General features: G+C 37.5%; 1 long non-coding RNA gene across 2 annotated transcripts in view; it reads right to left on the reverse strand.

Annotated features, from left to right (window-relative positions):
• The window catches only part of LOC145538635 (uncharacterized), a 520,942-nt gene that overhangs the window by 224,675 nt on the left and 269,692 nt on the right, over window positions 1-26,575 (reverse strand). Inside the window, exon 1 of one of the 2 annotated variants that reach the window (XR_014077110.1) lies at window positions 18,935-19,100. The exons of the other annotated variant lie outside the window; for it this stretch is intronic. This is a non-coding gene — a long non-coding RNA (uncharacterized LOC145538635). Of the gene's footprint in view, window positions 1-18,934; window positions 19,101-26,575 lie in introns of those variants that run through there. 2 annotated transcript variants of the gene reach the window in all.

Consider the following 26,575-nt stretch of genomic DNA (forward strand, 5'->3'; position numbering starts at 1 on the left):
ATAAAAGTACATATTTTATAAAGATAAAAATTCAAAGATATCTATCAAACCTAGTAGAAGTGGGTGCTTTTGTAAAAGAGAAAATTATCAGGTAAGAGAAATAAAATAAAAAACATAAGTAATTGAATGAGACAGACTTCACATACACAGATGATAACAGTGTATCACTAAGCAGAAATTAGAATTAAGTAAACTCTCTGCTTCCATGGTGGCTCAGATGGTAAACAATCTGCCTTTAATGTGACAGACCTGGGTTTCATTTCTGGGTTGGGAAGATGCCCTGGAGGAGGGCATGGCAACCCACTCCAGTATTCTTGCCTGGAGAATCCTCATGGACAGAGAGCCTGGCGGAACTACAGTCCACAGGGTTGCAAAGAGTTGGATACGACTGAGCAACTAGGCACAGCACACAGCACAAACTCTCTGCATGCATGGTTCCATTAAAAAAAAAAAGAAAGAAAGAGAGAGAGTACACATTATGGAGAGGTAACCAAGGACATCTATAATTTAAATGGCCCAGAGAGGTCAAGTTGGGACCACTTAGTTATGTCGATAATTGGAGGTTTGTCCTTGGGAAACAGGTAACCCTGTAAGGTGCATCCTTTATGGAGCATCAAATGAAAATAAGAGTAGAAACAGAGAGTGAAAGTTAAATAAATGGAGCAAAATTGAGCCTGAATTTAGTGCAAATAGATAGAGCAAATCCAAAGGGAATTCAGGGAGAAGCGGCAACAACAGTATAAAAAAAGACAGAAGGAGAAAGTAGATAGGGGAAAAAAAACTCTGCAAAAATGAAAAAGAGTTTAGAGAAGAAAGAAAGTAGGAGAAATTTTAAACCAGTTGTAAGAGGATTCCTAGTTAGGATAGGCAAACTATAATGCCCATATGTTGATAAAGATATTTAGAAACTTTCTCAGAGTCCTTTGAAAGATAGCATTTAACAGTAGAAATTTTGAAGGAAAAACATAATATTTTTGTTTCTTTGTTTAATTCCAAGCAGAATTTTAAAGTGGAAGGGTGAATTGACAGTTTTCTAATTGTAGCATATATCATAATCCCCTGGATATCTTGTTGAAAGACAGGTTGCTGGGACCGATCCCTTGAGTTTCTGATTCAGTAACTCTGGCCTGTGCTTCAAGAATCTGTATTTTTAACAATTTCCCAGATATGGATGACACATATGTTTCTGGTCATGGGATTATCCTTTGAGAATGGTCTCAAAAATATTAAGACCAACTAGTCTAAGTAGACATTTATAAAATAGCCAGTTCATGGCATTGTGTTTTCCCTGGGGAACTTTCCTAGAGACAAAGCCTTTGCTTAGTAAATAACCAGAAACTCAAGTTCTTAAGCGTGGGAGTCTTCCTGGCCAAATCATTTTTAAGATGCAGGTCAGGCTATAGTAAAAAGGAACAAACCAAAACAATAAAAGGATATGGGTCAAGGAGGCCTCAGTTTGAAGGCTAAGGAAGAGTCTGAATAGTGATCCAGACTCTAAAGCCAGTACTTGAGATATAAGGAGCAATAAGGCTGCTGGAGTACAAATCACAGAGCATCTATCAGAAAGTCTCTGTCCCATGGAATATTTTGGTATGCCACAGTCAAGAGCATATTCTTAAGGATTAGAAAACCAAAGTTCAGGTCCTGGCTCTGGTCTTCTCTAGCTGTTGCTCTCTACACAAGTTATCCAACATTTCCCAGCTTGGTTTCCTTATCTAAAAATAGAGATGATAATATACAACTGTGTAAGTCAGGAAAAGTAATGTGCTATAACAAACAACCCCAAAATATCAGTGGCTTGGCACAAAAAGTAGATTTCTTGTTAACACAAATTTCGATGTAACCCTTCCTGATTGAGAAGATCTTTAAGGCAAATTCCTTCCACCAGTGACTCAAAGACATAGGCTGATTTCATCTTGTGATTCCACCATCTTGTGTCTTCAAGATTTCTCTGATATTATCCCAACACCAATGACGAGGAAAAGGTGAATGGAAAAGAAAACTTGGAGCATTGTGCAGTAATATTTAACCTCCTAAGCCAGCAGACACTCATTAAACTCATTAAAATCACAATGGTATGAACTAGTCACATGGTCACACCCAGAAGCAAAAGGGATTAGAAATGTGGTCCAGAGGCAGCTACTTCCCCACTTGAATCTACACTCTGAAATGGGAACAGGACTACTTGTGCCAACCAGTCATCTCTGACACATTAGCTCTCAGCAATGTTTAAATATTAAAATAAACTATTGAGTATAAAGTGCTTAGGATACAGTGATGATGGCCATTATCTTCACTTGCTGGCTTTTTAATGGCCAATGAGTATGGCCAGGCATGGGAACATTAAAAGACAGAGCAGGAATTTTTAACACTATAATAATTTTAGCCCCAAGAGTATTTACTAGTTCACTTTGAAGAAAATTTGGTTATCAAAGCCTAAATCCATTCTTTTAACTTATTATAAATATTTCTAAACATACCTGTAGTAGACAGAGCAGCATAATGACCCTCACATACCTGCCATCTAGCTTCAACAATTAACACTTTTCATATATGCCCATCACTTTTATTTTAAAGCAAATTTATGTTATTGTATATTTTACCTCTACATGCTTCAGTATTTTCATTAATGAAAAATGGCCTTACACCAAACAAAGCTTGTGTTAATTCTTTAGCAATATCTCATACTCAGACTGTGAACTTACTTTTCTTGTTACATCAAAAACATCATTTTAGAGTTGGCTAATTGGAGTTGGAATTCAAATAAGTTCCTTACGCTGCATTCGGTTGACATGACTATTGAATTTCTTTAAATGGAAAACATTTTCACCTATCACCCAATTTTTATATTAATGTCATTTATTTGTTGAAGAAAACAAAGCATCTGTCCACTCAAAATGCCTATATTATGGATTTGGATTATAGCATCCATGTACTCATGTCCTGTATATCATGTAAATCAGTAGGTATATTCTAAAGGTTTCAATAATTTTAATTCTTTCCTAGCGACTACTACATAGGTGGCTGTATTTTGTCCTTCCTAGAAGATCACTTCAGAAAGTGCATACAAACTGATTGATCCTTCTGGTGACGTAAAGACTGATCAGTGGGTTCAACTGATGTTATCCAAATCTTCCTGTAACAAGTTTCTCATCAATCTGTTGTTTAATGGTTTCAGGAGCTTTCATGATCAATGCCTAGAACCATTCAATAACGTTGATTTTATGACACTGAATTTAATGTTTAGAGTTATTCCACACAAAAAACTATTAACTTTTTATTTCTAAAGTACCATTCAAACAGCTATCAGTTTTCAAAATAATGAATTGGTACTATAAAAATATTCAGTAGTGATGGTGAGTTTTCTCTTTGCATCATTATGAATTCATAGATATTTATGTAACTGATGTGTTTTAATCTGTTTTGAGTATTGGTATTCTGATACTAAAATTTTCCCACTGTTGGCTAGTGTGACCCCCATCAATATGGCCTATGTCTGTTTGTAAGACTTCAATTGTCTTTGATAGAGTCCCTGCTTTCTAATATAACCTAATGTCCCCAGGAACTTCCCCAGGTGGTTCAGGGGTAAAGAATCCACCCACCAATGCAAGAGACATGGGTTCGATCCCTATGTCAGGAATATTCCCTATAGAAGGAAATGGCAACACATTTTGATACTCTTGTTTGGGGAGAGGTGCTTAGCGGGCTACAGTCCCTGGGATCACAAAGAATCAGGCACAACTTAATGACTAAACAACTACAATGTTCACAGACTGATTTTGAACAGTTTCTATCTCAGTCCTGCAACGAATCACTTCTCTGAGGTAACCTGGGACCTTTTAGTGAAAAATTATAGTTAAGAGGTATAATGTAGATTCTAGGGGTCACAAAGGTACTGGTTTGGCATTATTTCTAGGAATTTTCTACCTGGAGTGCCTTTCTTCCTAACGTTTACATGACTCAGTTCTCCAACCTTTTCCTCAATATCATCTGCTCAATAAAGCCTTTCCTGATCTTAAATTTGCAACCCTGACTCACAATCCCAGTATTTTCTATCCTTATGCCCTATGTAGAGAAATATCAATAACCTCAGGTATGCAGATGACACCACCCTTATGGCAGAAAGTGAAAAAGAACTAAAAAGCCTCTTGATGAAAGTGAGAGAGGAGAGTGGAAAAGTTGGCTTAAAACTCAACATTCAGAAAACTAAGATCATGGCATCTGGTCCCATCACTTCATGGCAAATAGATGGAGAAATAATGGAAACAGTGGCAAACTTTATTTTGGGGGGCTACAAAATCACTGCAGATGGTGATTGCAGCCATGAAACTAAAAGACGTTTACTCCTTGGAAGGAAAATTATGACCAACCTAGATAGTATATTAAAAAGCAGACACATTACTTTGCCAACAAAGGTCCATCTAGTCAAGGCTATGGTTTTTCCAGTAGTCATGTATGGATGTGAGGGTTGGACGGTGACGAAAGCTGAGTGCCAAAGAATTGATGCTTTTGAACTGTGGTGTTAGAGAAGACTCTTGAGAGTCCCTTGGACTGCAAGGAGATCCAACCAGTCCATACTAAAGAGATCAGCCCTGGGGGTTCATTGAAAGGACTGATGTTGAAGCTGAAACTCCAATACTTTGGCCACCTCATGCAAAGAGTTGACTCATTGGAAAAGACCTTGATGCTGGGAAGGATTGGGGGCAGGAGGAGAAGGGGACGACAGAGGATGAGGTGGCTGGATGGCATCACTGATTCGATGGACATGAGTTTGAGTAAACTCCAGGAGCTGATGATGGACAGGGAGGCCTGTCGTGCTGTCATGGGGTCACAAAGAGTCGGACACGACTGAGTGACTGAACCGAACTGAACTGATGCCTTGTGTAATATATTCTATTGCTCTCAAATACACATTAAATGTGCATATTTATTTATTCTATTGTTTTATTTTCCTGTAAAATACAAGCTAAATGACAGCAGGAATTTCTTTGAAGTTTGTTCATGTTTGCTAAAGTATCCTCAACAATAAAAATAGCCCCTGACACAGAGTAGGCACTCAGTAAATATTTTATGACTTAATCAATTAGATTTATCTGTTATTTTTCATACTGGGTGTTAACAGTAGATTCAGCAATGTTCTATTGATATAAGAGTGGCAGTCTAAATATTTTAAAGATGTTAACCACCATGTATAAGTTACAGGTGAACAAGGTTTAAAATCTAGTGAACTGGAATTCTGTACCCTTTGGGATGATGTGTAGGACTTGGTTCATTTCTAAGTTAATTCTCCTGTGTTCAGCGAAGATAGTTTGTATGACTTTGGTCCTCTTAAGTTCACTGATATTTGTTTTATGGTCCAACACATTGTCTAAATCCTGATAATTCACCATGTGCATTTGAAAGGAACATGTATTCAATGTTTATTGATTGGAGTGTTTCATAAATGTTAGTTAGGTCAAGGTGGTAGTTAGCATTGTTCGGTCTTCTATATCTTTGCTGACATTCTGTCTAGTTTGTGTACCAGTTTTTGAGAGTGGAATATAAAAGTCTCTTGTTATTGTTCAAATGTCTATTTCTCCTTTCACTTCTGCTGGTTTTTGTATTACATATTCAGGAGTACTCTCATTTTCTTCTTGAAAAATTGACCTTTTTATCACTATGAAACATTCCTCTTTGTCTCCAGTAATATATCTATCTTAAAGTCAATTTTGTCTGATAGTAATGTAGTCATTTCAGATTCTTGATGGTCATTGTTTGCATAGTGTATTTTCTCTATCCTTTTGCTTTCAATTTAATTGAGTCTGAATCTACAGTATGCTTTTTGTAAAGAGCGTAGAGTTGAATCTTACTTTCTTTGTTTTCAGTCTGACGATGCTTACATTTGGTTTGGGTGCTTAGTCTACTTAACACTTTAGGTAATTATTGGTATGGTTGGATGTATGTCTGCCATTTTGTTGTTTATTATCAAAGTGGATGCATCTTCAGATAAGAATTCTTTGAATTCCAAGTTTCTTTATTTGAAAGTTAACTTTCTAACCAGTGCTTCTCAGCTTGTTTTAAATCATTGTCAATTTCCAGGCTCTGACTTGTTGATTTTGATAATTTTCTAGTTTTATAGTTGGTTTTTGAGGAAAGAATACAGTATCCTCTTCACTCTATATGGTGAAAATCTCTAATTTTGAGGCTTTTGCAATAGTTCAGGAATAAACCAGACAGTCTGAACTAGGAATGAATATTGACAAAGATTATAGGATGGATGTAATAAATCTTTAAAAGGTAAGGTAGACAAAACTTGAAGAATAATTGTGAGAAGAATGAATTCCAAGTTGATAGAATATAAAGATTAAAACTATAAGTTCAAATCCTAAGTCTGGCACTTTGTGTGGTCTTTCAAAGCCTCAGTTTCTTCATATGAAAAACAGTGATAATAATAATTCTGCTGTGAGGAATTAACACATATAAGATTGTTTGCATAGTACCAGACATCTTGTAACTTCTTAAAATTTGTGGCTATGACTTTAATGATTATTAGGCTATCCTTTCCTCCTATCAGATTTTTGTTAAAGGCCATTGAAAACTGATCACAACCACCTAGGACATACTCTGCAAGACTCTGTAGAAATTAGGGTACTTAGAATTCTTGCTAATCACCAATAAGATAAATTTAAGCAACACTGAAAGCAATTAGAAACATACTATTTTCAATACTAAAAGTTCTAAATATGTTATGGCATAATTGTCATATTAGAAAGGAATATGATGTTTTTTAAGAGACACTGTCAATTACCTTTAAAATAGCTGTCAAATTTTCTCCCCAACTAATATATTCCAAAGGGGTTTTAAAAATAACGTTTATTTCCTTTCCAATTTTCCTCATTCCTTCAGCAAACACTGATTATTTTCCCTAGTGTCCTGAATAGAGATTGAAATCAATGTGGATTTAGGGTTTATTATTTGATTAGTGCACCTGAATCATTAATGATATGAGTCCAACTCTTCAAATAGTTTGAATAAAGAGCTGCTGTCACAGATCACACAAAGAGAGTCTAACAATCCAAGCATTCATTTCTACACATTAATATTAACTACTAATTCATGCCCTAGACTTTGTTTCAGTAGAAATATCAAATGAATTCTAAAATACATCACGATGATGATGTTTTTATTTATTTTTAGGTATTTCCCATCCTTCTAAAGTATGTTTTCAATTCCTTTTAATAAACACAAGAACATAAAAGATAAAGGCAAAAAGCGATCAGGAAAGAGATAGCCAAAGGAGCAGATATTATTCTACACAGAATATGAGATAAGAAGATCACTAAGACTGAGCACTTCTTTTATCTCTGATCTTCCTGGCAGCCAAGAGAAAAAGTGAAATAATGGATCACATATTCTCATGTCTGATTAAAGGAAATGTAACAGTTCTGCAGATGACAAAAACTTTCCTTACACTAAAGCTTGAAGGAATTCAATTTGACAGGACCGTACAAGGCACATTCTCTAACATATGAAACAAAGGTTTCCTCAGGAGTTTGCAACAGATGAAAACATATTTCAACATAGTCATTTCTCAATCATTGCTTTAACTTAAAATCAAGGAAACAATATTAAATATTGGTTCAGAGAATGCTTTTAATGGTAACATCGACTGTCATTTAAATTTCCACATCTAAGACTCTGCAGACTCATTTCATTCAATTCTTCCTAAAGCAACGTATGCTCCTGTGGATCTCCTCTGTAGCTTCCTGTGAACTATTGCATCCAGATTCCCTCTTTCTCTGATCACTCCTGTCCTGGTGTACCCCTAATGTTCTATCCTTGGCTCTTTCTTACTCTACATGTTTATTCTAAGCAACGGCATGAACATCCATGCCAACTACACACTGATAACTCAAACATCCAAATGACTATCCCAGGACTCTTACCTTAAGTCCAGTCCTTCACATCAATTTCTATATGTTCGATAAGTATCAGAACTTATTAGGTTTCCTATCAAAACCTGTTTTCCTTTTGTATTCTCTATCTTAAAAATCTATATCATTACCCAAACACTACTAGCTCCTTTTCAATTCTACTTCCTTACTAGTTTCTATATTTATGGGATCTTTCTCATCCTCACTATGACTGTCTTATTTCAAACTTCTCGCCTTTTTGTTTGTGTGCAAGTCTGCCTTGTCAGCAATGAGTTCTTTGAAGACGGGGGTCTGATTCACCTTTTACTCCAGCACCAAGTATAGAGGGAATGAGAATCCTATTGGTTAAGTAAATACATATTTAATGAATGAATAAAGAAATAATCACATGAGAATGTAGTGAAAGTGCTCTAATGTTCTTCACATCATATTTCATCAAATCTAAAAGGCTCAACTGTAAGATACAGTATTAAGAGCCACTTAACAAAAAGAGAAAATATGATAAGAAAACATTGATTGTGAAACACATTCTAGTTTCAGATATAGGAAAATATGAATAAAAACATATGTTTCACAATTGATGAAAAATGATATGTTATCTTAATTAAATTATATCACTTTAACAGTGATCTGAAAAACAAACCAAATCAATGAGATTTAAAGTCTCACAATAAGTAGCTGATAGTACAAACTTCTGGGAACCTTTTTCTCTGGTTACTTTGTACAACTCTAGTTAGCTCAGTTTGGATCATTATGGTATCATACAGTTTGTGTTGTGAATTAAAACAAGATTCACACATTCTAGGTGCTGTTTCTTCTTTTACCTTCTCTTGGTTCTACACTGCCAATCACCAAGTCCAAAGAGACTGTATCTTCCTGGGCTGCCATAACAAAACACCCTAGACCCAATGGGTGGTTTAAGCAATAGAAATCTATTTTCTCACAGGTTGTGAGGCTGGAATCCGAGAGCAGGGTGCCAACATGGTCAGGTTCTGGGGAGCGCTCTCCTCCTCATGTGCAGATAGCTAGCTTCTCACTGTGTTTTCACATGTCAGGGAGAGAAAAAGCCCTGCTTTCCCTTCCTCTTCCTAGAAGGACACTAATCCCTTCATTGAGACCCCACTCTCATGACTTAATCTAAACCTAATTACCTCTTAAAAACTATGCCTTCAAATATTATCACATTGGGGATTAGGGCTTCAAAGTATGAACTTCGAGGGGATGTACATACTCAGCCCACAAAAGGGTCCAAATGAAGAGCCTGGCTCAATTTCTTCTTCTACCTGGGCTTCCACTCATTTTAAAAATCTTAACTACAGGAGTTAGAGAAAATAATTGAAAAAAGAAAATAATTTCATTGGTCCAGCGAAGATAGCCATCAATCTACTGCCTGTCCTCTTTATAGAGATTTTGCTTTATAGAGATTTTGCTCATACATACATGGAATGATTCAGTAACCCACTGAGGCTTCCAAAACTTTGCAGTTATCCTCAGATTCTCCCAGAAGACGAGTTTAAATGGCAGTTTTCTCTAGAGGCACACCAGGAAAATCAACAGTATTTGGGTAGGAGTGGAGGAGCTAGTCATTCATTCATTCAGTGTTGAGGTACATCTTCTATTTGCCAGCCATTGTGTCATAGCCTTAGTCCATATATCAAGGTGGGGTTTAAGCGGTAGCCTACTCTAGAAACTTCACTTTAAATATAAGTTTTCCCTTTTAAGTATTTGAAATGTTTTGGGAATTTAACTCCATTTTATCATTGCTGTATGGGGCTTCCCAGCGGGCTCAGTGGTAAGGAAACTCCCTGCAATGGAGGACATGCATATTCAATCCCTAGGTCAGGAAAATCCCCTGGAAAAGAAAATTACAATGCACTTCAGAACTTTTGCCTAAGTAATCCAAAGGACAGAGGAATCTGGCAGGCTACAGCCCACGGGGTCACAAAGAGTCTAACATGACTTAGAAACTGAGTATGCACGTATTATTATTCTAGAAAGCCAAATTTCTAGTTACATAGCAAAGTGGGCAGGCACTTATAATAGTTTCTGCTTTAAAACTCCAGAAGAAAAGACTTTCACATGATTCTTCCCCATTATATCCACTTAACACCAGAGTCAAGTAGGAAAAGAACCTTTTCTGGCTTCATATCTAACCTAGACCTGTACTTTTATGATTTGCTTCCCTGTTAATTGCTAAGGTAATAGCCCTGTTTTTTTGTCTTTGTTTAAATTTATTTATTTTTTAATTGAAGGATAATTTTTTTACACCAAATTTGCTTTTCACCAAACATAGACGCAAATCAGCCATAAGTATATATATGTCCCCTCCCTCTTGAACCTCCCTCCCACCTCCATCCCCATGCCACCCCTCTAGATTATTACAGAGCCCAGGTTTGAGTTGCATGAGTCATACAGAAAATTCCCATTGGCTCTCTAGTTTACATATGGTAACATAAGTTTCCATGTTACTCTCTCCATACATTCCATGCTCTCCTTCCTAGCCCCCAGCCATGCCCATATTTCATCAGTACCATCTTTCTAGATTCCATATATATGCATTAATATACACTGTCAGTTCTAACAAGGTGGATGAACCTAGAGACCTGCTTTGTTTTATTTTGTTTTGTTTTAACCTACTTTACCCACATAAAGATACTGAAGGAATAAAGAAGAGAATAGCATGATCCTAGCTATGTGCTAGTTTTGCACCTCTTTCCCTTGCAAAAATTAATTCTCTGCTTTTCTAACTGTGGGCTCTTCTATGTACTTGCTCATCTTGTGTGTACTTCCTCGAATCAAGTCACCATCTGCCACTGGCAAAGATGATGGTGATGATGGTGATAGGAAAGAACTTTAGATTGGTTAACGTGTTACAGACTTTAGGAAAACAACTTTATTTCCAATAATAATCTCATCAAACAGAACTCTCATTATGTTATTCTGAGATTAAGAAAATTGAGGTTTATAGACATAAGGAGTTTTCTTAGAGTTAACTAGCTGAGAAATGGCTGGGCTGGGATGTGAAGCAAAGTCTGCTCATTCCAGAGCCCAAGTATATAACTATGGTGGATCTGGACAGCTTTGGGATTCATCATAATAAGGAAGTGGATTTGGGCCTAGCTCCAACAGTTCTTTGTCAAGTGCTATTTTTTTTTTGAATATTTCCATGGTTTGAATTTATTTTTCCTGATAGGTTGAATATGTATTTTCTCATCTCAAGCATTTTTATTTATCTACCTCACATTTCCTGTTTTATTTATTTATTTTTTATTTTTTTTTTTACGTTACAATATTGCAGTAGTTTTTGCCATACATTGACATGAATCAGTCATAGGTCCACATGTGCTCCCCATCCTGGACCCCCCTCCTACCTCCCTCCCCATCCCATCCCTCCGGGTCATCCCATTGCCCCAGCCCCGAGCATTTGTCTCATGCATCGAACATGGAATGGTGTTCTGTTTCACATATGATAATATACATGTTTCAGTGCTATTTTCCCAGAACGTCCCACCCTCACCTTCTCCCTCAGAGTCCATAAGACTGTTCAATGCATCCGTGTCTCTTATTCTGTCTCGCACATAGGGTTATCGTTACCATTTTTCAAATTCCATATATATGCATTAGTATACTGTATTGGTGTTTTTCTTTCTGGCTTACTTCACTCTGTATTATGGGCTCCAGTTTCATCCATCTCAATAGAACCGATTCAAATGTATTTTTTTTAATGGCTGAGTAATATTCCATTGTGTATATGTACCACAGCTTCCTTATCCATTCGTCTGCTGATGGACATCTAGGTTGCTTCCATGTCCTGGCTATTGTAAACAGTGCTGCGATGAACATTGGGGTACACGCGTCTCTTTCAATTCTGGTTTCCTCGGTGTATATGCCCAGCAGTGGGATTTCTGGGTCATATGGCAGTTCTATTCCCAGTTTTTTAAGGAATCTCCACACTGTTCTCCATAGTGGCTGTACTAGTTTGCATTCCCACCAACAGTGTAAGAGGGTTCCCTTTTCTCCACACCCTCTCCAGCATTTATTGCTTGTAGACTTTTGGATAGCAGCCATTCTGACTGGTGTGAAATGATACCTCATTGTGGTTTTGATTTGCATTTCTCTAATAATGAGTGATGTTGAGCATCTTTTCATGTGTTTGTTAGCCATCTGTATTTCTTCTTTGGAGAAATGTCTGTTTAGTTCTTTGGCCCATTTTTTGATTGGGTCGTTTATTTTTCTGGAATTCAGCTGCAGAAGTTGCTTGTATATTTTTGAGATTAATTGTTTGTCTGTTGCTTCATTTGCTATTATTTTCTCCCATTCTGAAGGCTGTCTTTTCACCTTGCTTATAGTTTCCTTTGTTGTGCAAAAGCTTTTAATTTTAATTAGGTCCCATTTGTTTATTTTTGCTTTTATTTCCAATATTCTGGGAGTTGGGTCATGGAGGATCCTGCTGTGATTTATGCCGGAGAGTGTTTTGCCTACGTTTTCCTCTAGGAGTTTTATAGTTTCTGGTCTTACATTTAGATCTTTAATCCATTTTGAGTTTATTTTTGTGTATGGTGTTAGGAAGTGTTCTAGTTTCATTCTTTTACAAGTGGTTGACCAGTTTTCCCAGCACCACTTGTTAAAGAGATTGTCTTTTCTCCATTGTATATTCTTGCCTCCTTTGTCGAAGATAAGGTGTCCATAGGTGCGTGGATTTATCTCTGAGCTTTCTACTTTGTTCCATTGATCTATATTTCTATCTTTGTGCCAGTACCATACTGTCTTGATGACTGTGGCTTTGTAGTAGAGCCTGAAGTCAGGCAGGTTGATTCCTCCAGTTCCATTCTTCTTTCTCAAGATTGCTTTGGCTAATCGAGGTCTCTTATATTTCCATACAAATTGTGAAATGATTTGTTCTAGTTCTGTGAAAAATACCATTGGTAGCTTGATAGGGATTGCATTGAATCTATAGATTGCTTTGGGTAGTATACTCATTTTCACTATATTAATTCTTCCAATCCATGAACACGGTATATTTCTCCATCTGTTTGTGTCCTCTTTGATTTCTTTCATCAGTGTTTTATAGTTTTCTATATACAAGTCTTTTGTTTCTTTAGGTAGATATATTCCTAAGTATTTTATTCTTTTTGTTGCAATGGTGAATGGTATTGTTTCCTTAATTTCTCTGTTTTCTTATTATTGGAGCATAGGAATGCAAGAGATTTCTGTGTGTTAATTTTATATCCTGCAACTTTACTATATTCATTGATTAGCTCTAGTAATTTTCTGGTAGAATCTTTAGGGTTTTCTATGTAGAGGATCATGTCATCTGCAAACAGTGAGAGTTTTACTTCTTCTATTCCTATCTGTATTCCTTTTATTTCTTTTTCAGCTCTGATTGCTGTGGCCAAAACTTCCAAAACTATGTTGAATAGTAGTGGTGAAAGTGGGCATCCTTGCCTTGTTCCTGACTTTAGGGGAAATGCTTTCAATTTTTCACCATTGAGGATAATGTTTGCTGTGGGTTTGTCATATATAGCTTTTATTATGTTGAGGTATGTTCCTTCTATTCCTGCTTTCTGGAGGGTTTTTATCATAAGTGGATGTTGAATTTTGTCAAAGGCTTTTTCTGCATCTATTGAGATAATCATATGGTTTTTATCTTTCAATTTGTTAATGTGGTGTATTACATTGATTGATTTGTGGATGTTAAAGAAACCTTGTATTCCTGGGATAAAGCCCACTTGGTCATGATGTATGATCTTTTTAATATGATGTTGAATTCTGTTTGCTAGAATTTTATTAAGGATTTTTGCATCTATGTTCATCAGTGATATTGGCCTGTAGTTTTCTTTTTTTGTGGCATCTTTGTCTGGTTTTGGAATTAGGGTGATGGTGGCCTCATAGAATGAGTTTGGAAGTTTACCATCTTCTGCAATTTTCTGGAAGAGTTTGAGCAGGATAGGTGTTAGCTCTTCTCTAAATTTTTGGTAGAATTCCGCTGTGAAGCCGTCTGGTCCTGGGCTTTTGTTTGCTGGAAGATTTCTGATAACACTTTCGATTTCCGTGCTTGTGATGGGTCTGTTAAGATCTTCTATTTCTTCCTGGTTCAGTTTTGGAAAGTTATACTTTTCTAAGAATTTGTCCATTTCTTCCAAGTTGTCCATTTTATTGGCATATAGCTGTTGGTAGTAGTCTCTTATGATCCTTTGTATTTCTGTGGAATCTGTTGTGATCTCTCCGTTTTCATTTCTAATTTTGTTGATCTGATTCTTCTCCCTTTGTTTCTTGATGAGTCTGGCTAATGGCTTATCAATTTTGTTTATCTTCTCGAAAAACCAGCTTTTAGTTTTGTTGATTTTTGCTATGGTCTCTTTTGTTTCTTTTGCATTTATTTCTGCCCTAATTTTTAAGATTTCTTTCCTTCTACTGACCCTGGGATTCTTCATTTCTTCCTTCTCTAGTTGCTTTAGGTGTAGAGTTACTTGATTTATTTGATTTTTTTCTTGTTTCTTGAGGTACGCCTGTATTGCTATGAACCTTCCCCTTAGCATTGCTTTTACAGTGTCCCATAGGTTTTGGGTTGTTGTGTTTTCATTTTCATTCGTTTCTATGCATAATTTGATTTCTTTTTTGATTTCTTCTGTGATTTGTTGGTTATTCAGAAGCGTGTTGTTTAGCCTCCATATGTTGGAATTTTTAATAGTTTTTCTCCTGTAATTGAGGTCTAATGTTACTGCATTGTGGTCAGAGAAGATGGCTGGGATGATTTCAATTTTTCAGAATTTACCAAGGCTAGATTTGTGGCCCAGGATGTGATCTATCCTGGAGAAAGTTCCGTGTGCACTTGAGAAAAAGGTGAAATTGGTTGTTTTGGGGTGGAAAGTCCTGTAAATATCCATTAAATCTAATTTGTCTATTGCATCATTTAAAGTTTGTGTTTCCTTGTTAATTTTCTGTTTAGTCGATCTATCCATATGTGTGAGTGGAGTATTAAAGTCTCCCACTATTATTGTTTTATTGTTAATTTCTCCTTTCATACTTGTTAGTATTTGCCTTATATATTGTGGTGCTCCTATGTTGGGTGCATATATATTTATAATTGTTACATCTTCTTGGATTGACCCTTTGATCATTACGTAGTGTCCTTCTTTGTCCCTTTTCACAGCCTTTATTTTAAAGTCTATTTTATCTGAAATGAGTATTGCGACTCCTGCTTTCTTTTGGTCTCTGTTTGCATGAAATATGTTTTTCCATCCTTTCACTTTCAGTCTGTATGTGTCCCTAGCTTTGAGGTGGGTCTCTTGTAGACAGCATATATATGGGTCTTGTTTTTGTATCCATTCAGCCAGTCTTTGTCTTTTGGTTGGGGCATTCAACCCATTTACATTTAAGGTAATTATTGATAAGTATGATCCCATTGCCATTTACTTTGTTGTTTTGAGTTCGTGTTTAAACATCCTTTCTGTGTTTCCTGTTTAGAGAAGATCCTTTAGCATTTGTTGGAGAGCTGGTTTGGTTGTGCTGAATTCCCTCAGCTCTTGCTTGTCTGTAAAGCTTTTGAATTCTCCTTCCTATCTGAATGAGATCCTTGCTGGGTACAGTAATCTGGGTTGTAGATTATTCTCTTTCATTACTTTAAGTATGTCCTGCCATTCCCTTCTAGCCTGAAGGGTTTCTATTGAAAGATCAGCTGTTATCCTTATGGGTATCCCCTTGTGTGTTATTTGTTGTTTTTCCCTTGCTGCTTTTAATATTTGTTCTTTGTGTTTGATCTTCGTTAATTTGATCAATATGTGTCTTGGGGTGTTTCGCTTTGGGTTTATCCTGTTTGGGACTCTCTGGGTTTCTTGGACTTCTGTGACTATTTCCTTCCTCATTTTAGGGAAATTTTCAACTATTATCTCCTCGAGCATTTTTTCATGGCCTTTCCTTTTATCTTCTTCTTCTGGGACTCCTATGATTCGAATGTTGGGGTGTTTCATATTGTCCCAGAGGTCCCTGAGGTTTTCCTCATTTCTTTTGATTCTTTTTTCTTTTTTCCTCTCTGCTTCGTTTATTTCTATCATTCTATCTTCTATTTCACTTATCCTATCTTCTGCCTCCGTTATTCTACTGTTGGTTCCCTCCAGAGTGACTTTTATCTCCTTTATTTCATTATTCATTATATATTGACTCCTTTTTATTTCTTCTAGGTCCTTGATAAACATTTCTTGCATCTTCTCAATCCTTGTCTCCAGGCTATTTGTCTGTAACTCCATTTTGCTTTCAAGATTTTGGATCATTTTTATTATCATTATTCTAAATTCTTTTTCAGATAGATTCCCTATCTCCTCCTCTTTGGTTTGGTTTGGTGGGCATTTCTCATTTTCCTTTACTTGCTGAGTATTTCTCTGCCTTTTCATCTTGTTTAGATTGCTGTGTTAGGCGTGGCCTTTCTGTATTCTGGTAGTTTGAAGTTCCTCTTTATTGTGGAGGTTCCTCACTGTGGGTGGGGTTGGACGGGTGGCTTGTCAAGGTTTCCTGGATGAGGGAGCTTGTGTCGGTATTCTGGTGGGTGGAGCTGGATTTCTTCTCTCTAGAGTGCAACGGAGTGTCCAGTATTGAGTTTTGAGATGTCTATGGATTTGGTGTGCCTCTGGGCAGCCTGTATATTGATGCTCAGGGCTATGTTCCTGCATTGCTGGAGAACTTGCGTGGTATGTCTTGCTCTGGAACTTATTGGCTCTTGGGTGGAGCTTGCTTTCAGTGTATATGTGGAGGCTATTGGATGATCTCTTATTAATTAATGTTTCCCCTGGCTTTCAGTCTTTTTCTTGCAGTAGCCTCAAGACTTCTCCATCCATACAGCATCAATAATAAAACTTTTAGGTTAATGGTGAAAAGATTCTCCACAGTGAGGGATACCCAGAGAGGTTCACTAAGTTACATGGAGAGGTGAAGTGGGGGAGGGGAGGGTTGAGGTGACCAAGAGGAGAAGAGGGGGACTCAACCGTGGAGTGAGCAGTCTAGCCAGTAAGCACTTCCCTCTGTGCTCTTCACAGTCTGGAACCCTCAGAGCGGTTCACAGAGATACAAAGAGAGGGGGGAGGAAGGTAATAAAGGTGAGCATGAGTAGAAAGGGAGGAATCAAGAGGGGAGAGAGAGATCTGGGCAGTATTCTGTTCCCGAAGTGTTCTCCGGTACCCAGAACACCCTCAGAGATTCACAAAATTGGGTTGAGAAGGGGAGGAGGAGGGTGGGAGATAGAGGTTCCCTGGGGAGAAGAAAGAGCGTCAATAGGAGGAGAGAGTAATCCAGACAGTAATCACACTCCTGAGTAAAAATGCGTACTAAAGATTGGATTCTTAAATGTATAAAATTGATATCAAATATGTAAAACAAAGATTAAAAATCTAGAGTAGAGGTTAGACTCTTATAAAACATACAATATAAAAAAAGAAAAAAGAAAACAGTATAAAAAGAAAAAAAACAGTAAAACAGTAAAAAAAAGAAACAGTAAAAAAAAAGTAAAACAGGAAAGAAACAGTAATAAAAAAGAAAACACAAAAGGTATAAGATATATGTATGCAGTTTGCTTTAAAAATAGGTGTTTTGTTTTTGGCAAGGTAATAGTGGGTTATGAAAATGAAAATTAAGGGTGTAATAGAGGACTTAAAGAAAAAAGAAAGAAAAAAAATTAAAAACAAAATGATAATAGTAAAAATATATATCCCGGACTTTCTCTGGGGCTGTTGTGAGCAGTGTGGGGTCTGTTCAGTTTCAGATAGATCCTTGTTCCTGCTTATACTTTTCAAGATCTATAGGCCCCTTTCAATGCAGTCCGTATTAACTACAGGGATTTTAATCTGTTGGCCTGTCACTTCCAAAGCGCTTCCCTCTGTTTATTTGGCTTCTGTTTGGAGGTCTCTTCAGTATCTAATTTCCTCCCTGCCACAAAGGGGCGGAGGTGGTCTCTTTAGGTTCGCTTGTTCAGTCGTGGTGTGGGGAGGGAGGAACACTGCAAACCTATATCACTGGCATGTGTGTGGCGAGCTCGCTGTGTCTCGCCCGCACTGGGTTCGCCCCCGCTCACGGCGTGTGTGCTTTCCCCGTCTACCCTGCTTAGGCTTCAGGTTACTCGGCCGGGGAGTGGGCCCTGAGATGCGTGCACTTCCCAGGTCTAAGGCGCTCAGGTTCAGGTTCCCGGGTACTCCACAAAGGCGCAGACTCGGTTGCGCCGGCGGTTTGTGCCGTTCCCGGTCAGAGCAGCTCAGGAGGCCAGGAGTTTGGCTAGCGCACTCTCCCCTGTTGGTGCGGTGCGGCTTATCACCTCCCTGGTCCCCGCCTCCGTTTATGGGTGCGCCCAGCTCCGGTGTGCTTTGTGTCGGTTCTGGGGAGCTGGTCTCTGGCTGCGACCCTCCCGGCAGCTGTCGACCCTCCGGGGTCTCAGGCAGTCTTTGCTTAGAAACTGGGAGCCTGTTTGCAGATTGGTAGTGGGTGCCCTCTCTGGGGCCGAGTTTGCCCGTTTCCGGCTCTGGCTGGCCCCGCCTGCCTGCTGTGTCCGGCGGGGGATGGGGCGGTCCGCAGCCGGCTAGCTCTCCTCTGGTATCGCTCAGTTCTTTGTTCTGTGAGCAGGCCGGCAGTGCCTTAGATTTGGGCTTTTCACGGGATAGTTTTCTCTCTGGCTGTCCCACAGTTTAGGTTACTATCTCACGTTAGCTCCCTCAGATTGCCCTCAGGGCGTTCGGGCCCAGTCCTTACCCTAAGCAGTGCCGCCCGCTCCTCTCCGTTCAGCCCCCACTTGCTGGTGGCGGATGATGCGAGCGTCTGGGGTTCTTTGCTGGGAGTTGCCTTTAGGCACGTAATTTGTGGGTTTTATTTATTTTTTCTCCCAGTTATGTTGCCCTCCGAGATTCGAAATCTTCCCCCAAACCCGCTGGTGAGAGGGTTTCCTGGTGCTTGGAAATTTCTCCTCTTTTACGACTCCCTCCCCGGGTCGAGTCTCCGTCCCTAACTCTTTTGTCTCTCTTTTTATCTTTTATAATTTCTCCTACCTGCTTTTGAAGATAATGTGCTGTCTTTCTGGATGCCTGACGTCCTCTGCCAGCGTTCAGAAGTAGTTTTGTGGAGTTTGCTCAGCGTTCAGATGTTCTTTCTATAAATTTGTGAAGGAGAGAGTGGTCTCCCCGTCCTATTCCTCCGCCATCTTAGCCCCCTCTTGTCAAGTGCTGTTAAGCAACTTGTAGAATTTTTAAAATTCAGTGTCTTTTTGTAATAGAAATTAGGATAATACTTCCTGTTAAGATTTGTTATATTTATTAGTATAATAAAAGAAATATAGCCTAAGGTGGATACTGTTTCTTTCCTTTTAAAATTGATTTGTTTACAATTTCTGGAGCTAATTACGGTAGATCACTGTAAGTAATTCAAAGGTAAGATTTTAAAATTAACAGGCCCTTTATTTTACTGACCAGTTTTAAATTTATCGAAAAATTGAACAGCTAGCTTTGCTCTTTGCACAATGCCATAGAGTTGGAAACATACAGTATGTAGACTTTCAGGTTGTCTTCATTCACTCAGCAAGACTCATTTAAGTTTCTCTCCTGTATTTTCATGGCTTGATAATTCATTTCTTTTTCTATTAGTGAATAATGCTTCATTGTATATATGTATGTGTTGCAGTTTTTCCATTCACCTTGATTGATTCTAGCTTGAGCAATTACAAATGTCTGCTATAAACATTTGTGCACAGGATTTTATGTGGACATAAGTTTTCAAATTAAATGGGTAAGTACCTAGGAACATGATTGCTGGATCATACAGTAAGACTATGTCTAGCTTTGTAAGAAACTGCCAAACTGTTTCTCAATATGGCTGTGTCATTTTTCATTCCCAACATCAACGACTGGGAGTCCCCAAAGCTACACATTCTTGCCAGCATTTGCTAATGTGAGTTGTTTGGATTTTAGCCATTCTAACAGGTGTGTATTGATATCCTCATTTTAATTTGCAATTCCCTTATGACATATGATACTAAACTTACTTTCATATGCTTATTTGCCATTTGTAGATATTCTTTCATGAGATGTCTGTTCAGCTTTTTGCTTATTTTTTTATTAGACTGTTCATTTTCTTAACATTGAGTTTTAAAATTTCTTTGTATATTTTGGAAACAAGTCTTTTAGTATGTGCTTCACAAATGTGTTCTACCAGTCTGTGGCTGATATTTTCAATCTCTTCACAATATCTTTTTGTCTTCAATTTAATTTTATTTTTGGTTATATAAGTCTTGGGTGTACAGCATTATAATTCAGCATTAGTATATACTACAAAGTGATCATCAGTGTCTTCAAAGTGTATTTTGCACAGCAGTTTTTAACTAGAATAAAATTCAACTTAATTTTTCTCTTTCATGGATTATGCTTTTGCTGGTTTATTTAAAAACTCATTGCCAAGCCCAAGATCACCTAGATTTTTCCCTATTTTATCATCTAGAAGTTTTAGAGTTTTGTATTTTACACTCAGATCTGTGATCAATTTTGCACATATTTCAGTGAAAGGCATAAGGTAAAAGTCTAGATTTTTTTTTCCATATAATGTCCAGTTGTCCCCATATCATTTGTTGAAAAGTTCCCATTTACCTTTGTTTTTTAGACTTTTCTTTTAGTTCAAGTTGCTAAAGTTTATGCTTATTGAGTTCTCTTTAGCAGTTTTGCAAATACTTTTACTACTGAGAGGCAGCATATTCTAATCAAGGACAAAGAGCAGGTTTCAATTTGGACCTAAACAATTGGTGATGTTTTCTTGTTTGTGACCAACAAAGTAATGTTTAAAAGTGCTGCTAAAATAAAACTGAATAAAAAATTGAAAATGATTTTTAAAGAAGGTCCATGCCCCAAGGTCTTTTAAGAAAATTGTGTGAGATAATTGCTGTCAACTACTTGCCTGAAGTGTATTCTTTCCAGCTCAAGAATGATAGGCTACCTTTTTTCATCTCATTCTTCACATTACCTATCAATGTATCTTTTGACAGCATTCTGACTAGGTAGTAGAATTCAGTTTTGTCCAGTGGATGTTTTAGTCATTTCTGGCCCTTTTTTCCAAGCTGCTTCCATAACTCATCTCTTCTTTATGTTAGGCATAAATTCACCAGGCGAGCCAAAAGCTTGTCATACCTTCTTATTGCAATCCAACTTCCCAGGTGGCTCAGTGGTAAAGAATATGCCTACCAATGTAGGAGACACAGGTTCGATCCCTGGGTCAGGAAGAGTCCCTGGAGAAGGGAATGCAAGCCACTCTAATATTCCTGCCTGGGAAATCCCATGGACAGAGGAGGCTGATGGGCTACAGTCCACGGGGTTGCAAAGAGTCAGACACAACTTAGCGACTAAACAACATATTGTAACCTACCTGTGAGAAAAGTTGCTGAAAGATTTCACCTACTGACAAAAACAAATGTTTGTACATTTTGTGGAGTGTTACTCTTGTAGCCAAAGAATATTCAGCTGCTTGGAGAATTTCAAGATGAGTTAAATAGATAAGCTTAGGAGATAACTTATGCTGCCATCTCCTTCCAACCCTGCTTCTTCTGAGATTGCCTTTTGGGGAAGGTGATACAATTGAAACAAGAAATCAGGATGCATTCATCTCTATACAATAAAAACCATAAAACAGTGTTTTAACCAGGAAAAAGGATTTATCTTCTCAAATAACAAGAGACCTGGGTTTGGCAATTCAGCACTGGTAAAGATGTTCAAGTACCAGTCTCTCTCAACCTTCCTGCTTTATTACGTCTGATGTGTGGTCACAAAATGCCTCTCCCTGCCTATCTGGCCATTGCAGCTGCTTTGTAGCAGGAAACTAAGTGTAATAGATTTACCAAACTAACAAAATCTTCCCAGAAGTCCCAAGAGGCTCCCACTTGTATCTCATTAGATAGATTTATGTCACATGGACACTTGTAACTACAGAAAACAAAATAAAAATTTTACTTTTAGCTGTGTGGATTGCTGCCTAATTATCTTCTTTTAATAATGAAGAAGGGGGACAAAAGACAAGGGTTAGCTATTTATACCATGGGTGCCATAAATTACGCCCCCTCAACTACTTGGAAGCTTAAAGACACAGAGGTTTAGCAACCAAATTTAAAAAAAATAAAATCTGAAACTACAATCAAATTTTAGTTATAACTAACATGTATATGGATCCATAACAATTTAAATACTGAAAAATGTGACTAAATTTGATTTCCCCATAGCCCAATATTTTTAATCAGCATATGTCATAAAATGCTTTCTGTATCCTAAGGTAGGCCTGGATTATTACTATTACATTTGAATTGGTTCCCGTCCTCACAACTGTTACCTATTTCAACTTCATCCTCCAAACAGCTGACTATGTTGAACTTGGGTTCAACATTTTTCGATATTTCCTCATTCAGACAACAAGCCCTAGTTTCTTCACCAAACCAAGCCCAGGCTCCTCTTAACATGCTAGCTTCCTAGTCCCTCACATTCGGCATTCACAAACAACCATAAAAATAGTTCTAATTTATGGATTTGTTTTAGATTGGATGATAATTGCTGTTAGTTTCTGCTGTACAACAATGTGAATCAGCTATAAGTATACATATATTAAAAAGCAGAGATATCACTTTGCTGACAAAGGTCCACATAGTCAAAGCTATGGTTTCCCCAGTAGTTATGTACAGATATGAGAGTTGGACCATAAAGAAGGCTAAGTGCCAAAGAATTGATGCTTTCCAACTGTGATGCTGCAGAAGACTCTTGAGAGTCCCCTGGACAGCAAGGGGATCAAACTAGTCAATCCTAAAAGAAATCGACCGTAAATACTCATTAGAAAGACTGATGCTGAAACCAAAGCTCCAATATTTTGGCCACCTGATGCAAAGAGTCCACTCATTGGAAAAGACCCTGATGCTGGGAGAGATTGAGAGCAGAAGGAGAAAGGGGAGGCAGAGAATCAGATGGTTAGATGGCATCATCCACTCAATGGACATGAGTTTGAGCAAACTCCAGGACATGGTGATTGACAGGGAAGCCTGACATGCTTCAGTCCATGGGGCTGAAAAATGTTAGACATGACTTAGTGACTGAACAATATATATATGTATACTCTCTCTTTCCTTAGCCTTCCTCCCACTCCCCTCTCTCATTCCAGAGTATCAAGCCAAGTTCCTTGTGTTATACAGCAGCTTCCCACTAGCTATCTATTTTACACGTGGTAATATATATATATATATATGTATATATATATATATGTCAATGCCACTCTCTTAACTTGTCTTCTCTTCCTCGCCCTGCAGTGTCCACAAGTCCATTCTCTTCATCTCCATCTCTATTTCTGCCCTGCAAATAGTTTCAGCAGTACCATTGTGATTTTTACTGGGATTAAACAAGATGCACAGCCCAATGCCACAGTGCCACAGTTGCACACAGTGCAACACAGAGCCATTCTTTCCAGTTTTGCTCACTTGATGTTCTAGTGACTCAATTTCCTTCTCTTGTTTTCTTCCCTTTGTCAGGCTAACTCCCTCTAATTAAACTGTAACAAACAGACAAAACTAAGAGGAAAAAAAAATCACTCCAGTTGAGATATCATCTTCTCAAAGTTGTCTTTCCTGGCTTTCTTCTGTGCTCTCACAAGATTGTGCAACTAAATCTATCATAGAATCCAGTTTCTACTACTGATATTATCTGTATAGATGTTTGCACAGTGATAGAGCTGGCTTGTTGCTTACGTTTCTATAAACAACTGTGTTGTCAGTATGTCCAGGGTCTCTAGGATATAGTAGCCACTTTGTAAATGTTCAAAAATTGTAATACATCAGACATGTGTCCTTTAGTATCCATGGGAAATTGCTTCCAGGATCTCTCATGGATAACTATTCCCATGATACTCAAGTCCCTTAGATAAAATGGCCTAGTACAATCAGCCCATGGGCTTCTCCAAGCAAGGATACTGCAGAGGGTTGCCATTTCCTCCTCCAGTGGATCACATTTTGTCAGAACTCTTAACTATGACTAGTCCATCCTGGGTAGATTTGCATGGGTGGCTCAAAGCTTCACTGAGTTATGCAATGAAGGCTGTGATTCATGAAGATCCTGATGCTGGGAAAGACTGAATGCAAAAGAAGAAGGGAGTGGCAGAGGATGAGATGGTTAGATAGCATCATCAACTCGATGGACATGAATTTGAGCAAACTCTGAGATAATGGAGGACAAAGAAGCCTGGCATGTTATAGTCCACAGGGTTGCAAAGAGTTGGATATGACTGAGCAACTGAACAACAACAAAACAAACAACCTCAGCATTCACATGATCAGGAGGTTGACTGTATCCGTGTATCCTTTAGTTACAGAAAAGGCAATCTTATTTCAGTATGTAAAAATGATTTTCCTTATTAATCTTTTAAATTCACACAGAAATTAATGTTACCACTGAAGAAATTGCAAAGCAAGAAAAATCAGTCATTTAAAACTTCTCAGAAAGACCATAACATAAACAATTTGGGGAGGAAAAATGACATTGAGAAATAAATGTTTAAAAAATCTAGCTTGAAATAGAATACTTTTCTTCTTTTCTTTAAGCTTGCCCTCATGGTTCTAGAATATAGTCAAAGTCTACTTGGAGAATTCTTATTTTGATCCTGGCAAGAATAAATGCATTTTACCAGACTTGTATCTAGTGCTTTATTAGATTCCTATAATATGACTATATAACCTTTATTGTGCTTCTACAAAATAATATTTTAACATATCGTATACAAGAGTTGGCTGAGGATGCCCCTAATTCTCTTCATATCTCAAAATTGAGAGATATGTCTTTGTCTCACTTCTGCTTGGCAAATAGGTTCATCTAGATTCCATATAGATGATGCCACCCTTATGGCAGAAAGTGAAGAAGAACTAAAGAGCCTCTTGATGCAAGTGAAAGATGAGAGTGAAAAAATTGGCTTTAAATCAACTTTCACAACATTCAGAAAACTAAGATCATGGCATCTGGTCCCATCACTTAATGGAAAATAGATGGGGAAACAGTGGAAACATGCCAATTAACATATTATTTGGTGTATCTTCAACATTATTATTATTATTTATTTTAGAGGAAAAAACAAAGGTTTGCTGAGCTGACATTTAATAGACAACAATTACAACAAAAGAAGCTTTGTAGAATAAATTTTCATAGATTTACATATACAGATTGAGCCTTATTCCTAAATATAAGTTTGTACAATGAAAGCCTAATACAAGATGGTTTGTTTCTCAAAGAATATCAATAATTAAACCACACAAAGATTAGACATTATTATATATAAGCAAGTGTAGGTATTAAAATATCTAAGTTCTACAACAAAGAATTCCCTTAAAACCAGTGTTTTCCAACCTCATTTGTGAACAGAAACTACTTTTTTTTCAAGTGTATGGGATGGCTTATACCTATTAATAAACAAGTAACTGACAGTTTGCCAATTTAGGAAAAATAGCATTTTTAAATGTTAAAATTTTAAATTACAATTTAAGGAAGATATTTGTTCTGTCCCTTGGCATGAATAATAGAAAGGAATTCCACTGGATTTTAATTATAAAAGTCTCAATGCTAAAAATGGCCTTGACGGCATTATCCAGTTCAAAACTTAAGCATGCTTTTTAACTGACTCAGTGAATAATGACCTGTTGGTTGGCTGAATAAATGAAAAAATGAATAAAAAATATCTGTGTCCCACAATTAGTACAGAACAGGATTATTGCTATTGAAAATGAGTCTGGTTCTCCTACTTGTTATTACGCACTGCCAACCCACACACAGCCAAGATGTTTCTGAAAAATGTTGGTATGAATACACCCTTCAATATTTCTTCCACACAGATTGTAAATATAATCTAGGCATAAATCATCAGAAGTAAATACCAGTGAGCACTTTAATCCTTTATAATAAATCAAGGAAATGAGGAGTCTATGCCTGATGATGAAGTTTTAGTGTAGGTCAAACCAGTGGTTTGCTGAAGAGGCTGCACTTTAAAAAATAGGCAGCATTTTGTTAAAGACTTGGGAGTTCTATTAAAGGGCAGAGATTTTTTGCACATATTTCTCTCATTCCTGTTATTCAGTGGTGCTGTTGTTTTACTTCAGCAAGCCAAATCAAATAAGAACAAGAATTTTTTGTTTGTTTGTTTGTCTTCTGTTTGTATTCTTCTGCATGCCTACCGTCCCAAGGAACTGAGCTAGATGCTAAAGAGGATAGAAAACTCAATCATACAAAATTTTGGCTCCCAAATAATTTCTATTTAGTAGAGTAGCTAATATATGAATAATTTTAATGTAAGCTTAAAACTGGCAAATATCCCAAGTGAAGTGTAGATTAAGCTCTGCCAGTTTAGGAAGCTTCCCTCATAGCTCAGTTGGTAAAGAATCTGCCTGCAATGCAGGAGACCTGGATTCGATTCCTGGGTCGGGAAGATACCCTGGAGAAAGAAATGACAATACACTCCAGTATTGTTGCCTGGAGAATCCCATGACAGAGGAGCCTAGCAGGCTACAGTCCGTGGGGTCACAAGAGTTGGACACGACTTACCAACTAAACCACCACCAATTTAGGAAGAGGAAGAGATTACTTTCAGATGGAAAGATCAAGGAAGCCTTCCTGGAGTAGGTGACATTGAATCAAATCTTAAAG

The sequence above is a fragment of the Giraffa tippelskirchi genome, chromosome 2, assembly GCF_054371585.1.
Source record: "Giraffa tippelskirchi isolate mGirTip1 chromosome 2, T2T-mGirTip1v1.2.pri, whole genome shotgun sequence".
In the NCBI taxonomy this organism is placed as follows: domain Eukaryota; kingdom Metazoa; phylum Chordata; class Mammalia; order Artiodactyla; family Giraffidae; genus Giraffa; species Giraffa tippelskirchi.